Below are 7,728 nucleotides of genomic sequence, written 5' to 3'. Positions count from 1 at the left end.
TACAGTGAAACCCCGTTATAACGAGTTTGGTTATAACGAGGAACCGCGTATAACGAGGTGATCGCGTCGGTCCCGTTTTCCTTTGCGTGTAAACCTATGGCAGAACGAATCGGTTATAACGAGTTCGGTTATAATGAGATTCCGGTTATAACGAGGACATTTTCGGGGCATCATGATAAAGAAAAACATAAGAAATTTGATCGGATATAACGAGGTACCATTATATCCTTTCCATTTGTAGTCCCGACTTCCAGTTCTTTTGCTGGTTAGCAAATACGAGTGTATGATTATAGCCGAAATAATTACTGAAATCGCGATCTCGCCTGGACAAGGTGACAGTAGCGTAAAAATAGTTGAATAACGCAATCCTGTCGCAATTTTTTTTTAAGAACGGATGTATACAGTGCGAAGGGATTTTCGGCAGATGATAAAGAACGCATCTTTAATCCTTTCGGGCGCAACGATAATACATTGTATGAGATTACAGCCGAAATGATTCATCAAATCATCGCATTCCCGCTGGGCACCAACAGCGTAAAATAACCTCGCAAGTTACGGTAAACGACGCACGAATGTTACTCTGAAATCATCGCGATCTCGCCGGATGACAGTAGCGTAAAAATAGTTGAATAACGCATGTTTAGCTACTTAATCGGTGTTCAGAAGAAGAAACAAACGTATTTAACAATTTGAATAGATCTGGGTTTGTTCATTATCACAATTTTAACAACGCATTTCACAATGAAGATTTTCTTTCTTTCAGAATGGTCTATGAGGAACAGAATTGCGTAAAAAGGATCACAACCTTCTAAATTCAATCCTGTCGCTTATTTTTCAAGAACGGATGTACAAAACGCGAATAGAATATTTTTCGGAAGAAATAAACAACGCATTTTAATCCTTTCGGGCGCAACGATCATACATTGTATAAGAATACAGCCGAAATGATTCATGAAATTATCGCATTCCCGCTTAACACCAAGAGCGTAAAAATACCTCGCAGGTTACGGTAAACGACACATTTTATACAATGTGATTTTAATATAATATAGGCTTATACTTCTCAAGAACATAACGTGCACTATTATGCAAAGAGATTTTCGGAAGAAAAATAAAGAATTAACCTAATTCAACCCCGACTTTTTCGCCTAATTCACAAATAATTTCCCTTTATTCTCTCGATAATAGTGATCCATAATTGTGTAATAACAACGGAAAGGATGTTCTTAACTTTCATTGTTGGGTATATTATGACGCCGTGCTTATGTTTTTCTTTGTTTTTGATGCGTACGGTTACAACGAGGTACCGGTTATAACGAGGTAATATCGCCGGTCCCACGGACCTCGTTATAACGGGGTTTCACTGTAGAACGAGAGAAGAGAGTAGTTTTCTAGATGTTTGGAAGATCTTCTGCAGAACTCTAAATTTCCTTAACCCGTTGAGGACGAGTCCCAAGTATACTTGGGCAACTGTGTATCGGAAATGCGTGTCGTAGCAAAATCAGCCCATCCTCAACGGGTTAAAGCCCCACTTGCCTCCAGAAACATGGATGGTCCAGTAGAATTGGCTGCCCACCTGGGGCATTCAGAAACGATGAATAGCGCCCATCGGCCATGTGTCAGTGATTATGTGCATCAAAGTGCAAGCTCATCGGTAACTGTTGACTACAGTCAAGATTCTTTGGCTGTGTGGTGTACTTACACGGATATCAGTGATAAAGCTGTACGCAGTTATTTTACGGGTGATTCTCGAATATATCTGAATCAAGCCCACCTTCCACCTATGTGAATCTCCAGGCTACGGGGTCTTTTACAGTCGTAACCCCAAAGCTATGTAGTTCTAATTGGCTTCTGTGATGTGGAACAAAGTATCTCATCTATATTTTTTTTATGCACCCAAAAACGCATATGAGACTCTTTGAGATATTTCTAGCTTTATGCTTTTTTTTTTTCAAAGGCAGGAGTGTAGTTATGCTTTTCTCACTGTTTTGAACAAAAAGATACCGACTGATTGCGAAATGAATGGATTATACATTGTACACCCATTATTTTGTAGTTGATTTGTATGAAAGCTCCTTTTCCAGTATGTTTGAAAACTATGGTACATGTATTAGGGTTTCTTTGACTGGCTATTCCCGTATCTTTATCTGACACTGTGTTTACAATGTACATGTATGTCTGAAACATTTGAATTGTGTCTATTTAGCTGATACAGAGCTGGTTTAAACAAAGCAGTCGACTAACCATGTCCTGTGCCTTGAGTGACAATCTTGTCATTAGGTGGTCTTTTTTTCAGATTAAATCGTAAGAGGGCTAGATTATAAGCTGGTTTCTGAATGCTGCATTTCTCAACCTTTTTCATCCTGAGGCCCACTTTGGCTCCTACAAATTTTTGTGAGGTCTAGTAAGATTATGTACAGTACATGTATTTCATATAACAAGAGAATATGACAGTTCATGGATATTTATCTATCATAATTTCTAAAGATATGCACCAGCAAATGAATGTTTGATAAACTTGATGGTTTTCAAACATTCACAAACAAAATTTCAAAACACTACTTTTGTTGTAACTGTTCTAGGTCCATTGTGTAGTGACTATTGATATGCTTACAGGGCCCTGATATCAAGCAGTGCTGGCATGGAAGAGAATGTTTTGGTAGATAAGATCCAATTTTTACCAGTACTTGTATTCAAAGATTCGCTGGTGTCATGTTACAAAATTTACCCTCTATTCTTGATGACACATAGTGTAAGTTAATGTTAATGTGAGCCGTCATTCTCTTATGTGACTGCACACAAATTATTTCTAACAAAATGAAAATTATGTTTTCCGTCCATTGTTTTCCTCATTGATGCTCAGTGCTAAGTCCAAGTGACTGGAAGTTTTTCACGGACATGTCAACAGTAATATATTTTATCTACCTTGTGCTCAGAATGAATATGTATTTTATGTATGTTTTTATCATCTTAATATGACAATGACAATGTTTTGAAATAAATACACATGAAATAATTTCATTTTGGTGTGATTTCCCAGTGCTTTAATTGGTAGATCATATTCAAACACATGTAGAAATTGGGCATTGACTACGTGTGTACATGTTTCTTTGTGTGTAAACCGGTGTAGTGTACTATGTACTCTACATAAATATGTGCACCCAGCATATTACTGTAAAACGAGAAATTTTCGCGGGCACTTTAATTTCGCGAATTTCGCGAGCGCCAAGATTCGCGAAATTAAAATGCACGCGAAAGTCCTTGTTTACACTATATATGCATTGAACGCCAGTGGCACTTCGCGAAAATTTCATGCCACGAAAAAGGCTGTCGGTTCCAATTCGCGAAAAATTCATGCCGCGAATATATCATGTTTTACAGTATACAGTCACAAACTCTTCGACAGCAACAACAACAACAATATGTCTAAAAACGAGATACATTTTCTGAATGCAGAACCAAAGAGAGATATTATTTCTGTAGTTTTAAAGTGAATATGCCTCTTCATGATCAGGTTATTTTTTTTTTCATAAGTAGAGTGAATTCAAACAAATAAAGTGTTAGAAGAATAATTACAGTTTGGATATAAAACGCAAGAAATAGAATCATGAAAGTTCATATGTTTTTGTGAAATTGATGTTGAGTACAATCCCTTAATTATGCAAATTCAATTAGGTGGTGATGATGTCATCGTCTCTTGAGTCTCCCATTGGCCTGTGCAGAAGACTTGCACCATATTTGCCTTTTTGAATGCAAATCAAAAAGAAAGATTATCATTTGAATCGAATGTTTGTAGAATTTTGATAACTCAGCAATAACGGGAAGGGAGAGAAGACAATGGATGAATTCTCTTCAGAGATTTGGATTTTTAATGAGAAATTAATCGGAGAATTACTTGGTTTTTTTTAATGTCATCATCTCATTGGCATATATGATTGTGACCGATATCGCTGCTTCTCGAAATACGTGTATTATGTGAAGTGTCAAATTTTCAAAGCGTTCTTTTATCCTAAAATGACCGAATATCATGCTTGTTTGATTTTACTCGGTATAGTTTAATCAAAGTTGATGGAGTAGCGTCGTGTATAGGCCCTATGTCCTGGATGAAGAACATCGGTAGCAACGGTGGTGACAAACAAGTGATCCTTTGTAATGCTATTACGTTCAATCCCTCAAGAACTTATCATACGTAGAATTGTATCAAACCAACAGAAAAATAGAAGTTTCATAAAAGTCAAACTGAAAAAGAGGGAAGATATAGAATTTTGATAATATGTTGTACATGTACATGTACAATGTATTTCGCGTGTTTTCTCGACATATTGATGTTAATAGTAGCACGTTTATATGAATATTAGATAAGCAGGGGGCGGATCCAGCTTTTTGCTTTGTTTTGGGGTGTTTTTAGTATTTTTTTTTTTAACATGACTTCCAAAAGGGGAAAAACCCAACTGGCATCCTTCGCGTAAAATAGCCGAGCAATAATGTAAATTTGAAGATAAGAGGTTATATTTGCTAAAGTATTGCCCCAAAACATGATTTAGGACACAGTATTTTGAGCATCCACTATCATAAAGGGAGAGTTTGTGGGGATTTTGCATATGTGCAGTTGTACACGACCAATATCACTTTGAGAAGACAATGGGAAACTTGAAATTCCGTAATTTTTTTAAAACGTGTGATTTCGACGAAACTTTTCTGTTCGTCTTTTTTCACTTTTTTATTGATTAAACTCATCTTGAACACAGTGGAATTTTACTTTAAGGGTAAAATAGTAAAGTAAAACATGCAAAAATCGAATTTGTAAAAAAAAAAAAAGAACCAAATTGTGTGGTTAGAAGTTAGAGAAGAGAAAATTGGCTGACTTTTTTTTCTCTTCCATAAAGAGTTGCCTCCACAATAAAACGTATCGTTGAAGTTTACACGCAAGTAGAAATTGAGAGAGAGAGAGGAGAGGGGGTGGAGACTAGCCTAGACTTTTTGACAAACCATTTATAAACGTGTTAAATGTGTTTTTATTTGATGTTCGTTCTTTCCTTTATTTCATCAATATTCCATTCATATGGAAGGAGATATTTTTCATGTAGGCTAGATGGCATAAATCAATTTGCGTCATGATACACGGACACTCACAATTTTTATATAAATAATGAGTATAATCAATGGTGATTCTATACTACGCAGATAATGCAGCTGTAGTTCCTGAGTCTGAAAATGAACTACAATCAATTTTAGATGCTTTGTCAACGGAAAACGAAATACAGTGATTAGATTTCAAGAATAGCAACAAAGTGCTTGGTTACCTCTACAAGAAAACATTTTATCTGTTTCCCTGTATGAGGTCATAATTATCACATGCGAAAGAGAACTAATTTAAAGGGATGGTATAGTAATGGTTGGAATGAGGATTAAGCTTTTAACTTTTTGCGAGATACTTAGAAACCACTTGATGAAATGTTAAAGAGCATACAATTCTAAAAGAAATGAAATGGCTGAGATATCCAAAAACAAAGTAAAACAGAGCAATCCTAATACATGTAATAAAAGGTGGGTCACATCTTTTATTAGGGTCACTTTGTTTTGGATATCTTTCATCAACGCTGTTAGGAGAAAACAAATTAAGTTTTACAGGATTTGATAATGGAAAGATAGTACACAAAAGGCATTGATTACAAGAAGGGTGGTAAAGTGACATAATCTAATTCAGAGAATCAACAGTTGGACATCAAACGCAACATCGGCGCTACATTTTTTGAACTTCATAAAATCAATAGAACTGAAGGGTCATGATCGCCAATGTCTGTAACAGACAGAGAATTACCAAATGATTATAGTGGTGATGGTGATGATGGCCGGTTGTATAGTATTTTAAAGTATAGTTTGGCAAAATGAAGTATATGAATGTATATTAAAGCTCGACATAAAACTTCAACGTAATGCCTTGGATGGATACGATATGGCGTTGAGTGCAGAAGCTCTTAGTCAATATTGCGATGCCTACCTTCCTTTTTCCCTCCAAAGAGTGCAAAATTCAATATACCGCTATGTATTTTGAAGTAGCAGGTGTTTATTTTGTCACGATACCATGTGCACAGGTGACATTGCAGTGATTGATATGGTATAGATGGCGAGGTGAAATGAACGTTGTTCGCGCAATGACGGCCATTGTCATAATGGAACCTATTTAGATAACATGATTGTACCCGATGATCTCCCCTTTTTGTCGTGAAAAAAAAATAATGAAATAAAAAACATGGTTTACAGAAATTGTGTACGTGTAGGTGACATGCACTGTAGTAGTGTAAGCCTAATGTCAATTTCACCAGTCTATCATACTAAGGTAAAGTCAGTAAGGGATAAAAAGTCAGCTAAATGCGCGTCTTAACCCTTTGTGTGTTTGAGTGCCAATTGATACAGAAAATCCCATAGCCTAGTATGAACTGTCAAAATACATGGCACAGAAAGGGTTAAACTAAGGAGTTTTATCGTATATCACGATCCAAATCTCATTCACGTGGATTTTGATTTCATTGATCATGGACATAATATTTACGAGGAGGATACAATAGGCCCAAGGGCGCCTGAAGCGGGGGGGGGGGGGGGGGGGGCAGGGGCGAAAATTATAATACACTAACAACATACATTATTGTATCTATTAACTTAAGAGTAAATTTGATGTATAGATGGTAGCCTCGTGTCCTCGAGTGTGCCCGCTGAAACATACATTTAGCAAACCTTACATTTTTCATTTTCTTCTTTGCTTTCTAGCAGTATAAGAATATTTTTTATTGTTCGAACGATGCGATCACGTTTAATCTTTTAATGAGTACATTTCACATAAATTGCAAAGTGAAAGTGGCTCGCTCGTTCTGCCCGTAGTTACAGTAAAATGAAAAGTTTTCATATAAGTTATTATCATAGTCCTTCGCAGTGATTTCTTTTACTATGTTTAATTCCTCAGAAATTCAATTTACAATGCTCTATAAAAGCGACTTTTATACTCTGTTTTTACAAAAAGTCCCTACCGCGGGAGGGGGTATCCCCCTCCCACACCCTCCCCCGCTCGGTCGCTTCGCTCCCTCGACGAGGATCGCACCATCAAATAATATACCCCCGTATGTTAAGATCATAGTCCTTCCAACTGATTTTTTTTTTCAATATGTTAATTCCCTAGAAATTTGCTTTTAAATGTTCTATAAAAGCGACTTTTATACTCTGTTTTTACAAAAAGTCCCTACCGTGGGAGGGGGTGTCCCCCCTCCCACACCCTCCCCCCACTCGGTCGAGTCGATCCCTCGCCGAGGATCTCACACCATCACATTATTAATGTACTCCCGTATGTTATGATCATAGTCCTTCCAACTGATTTTTTTCAATATGTTAATTCCCTAGAAATTTGCTTTAAATTCTCTATAAACGCGACTTTCATACTCTGTTTTTACAAAAAGTCCCTACCGTGGGAGGGGGTATCCCCCCTCCCACACCCTCCCCCCGCTCGGTCGCTTCGCTCCCTCGCCGAGGATCTCACACCATCACATTATTATGTACTCCCGTATGTAATGATCATAGTCCTTCGCACTGATTATTTTTCACTGTGTTTAATTCCTTAGAAATTTGCTTTTAAATGGTCTATAAATGCGACTTTTGTACCCTGTTTTACAAAAGCTCCCTACAAGGGGGGGGGGGGAGGGGAATCCCCCTTTCCACCCCCCCCCCCCCCCCCGCTCG

The sequence above is a fragment of the Diadema setosum genome, chromosome 1 (assembly GCF_964275005.1).
Source record: "Diadema setosum chromosome 1, eeDiaSeto1, whole genome shotgun sequence".
In the NCBI taxonomy this organism is placed as follows: domain Eukaryota; kingdom Metazoa; phylum Echinodermata; class Echinoidea; order Diadematoida; family Diadematidae; genus Diadema; species Diadema setosum.
This window is presented reverse-complemented; position numbering follows the sequence as displayed.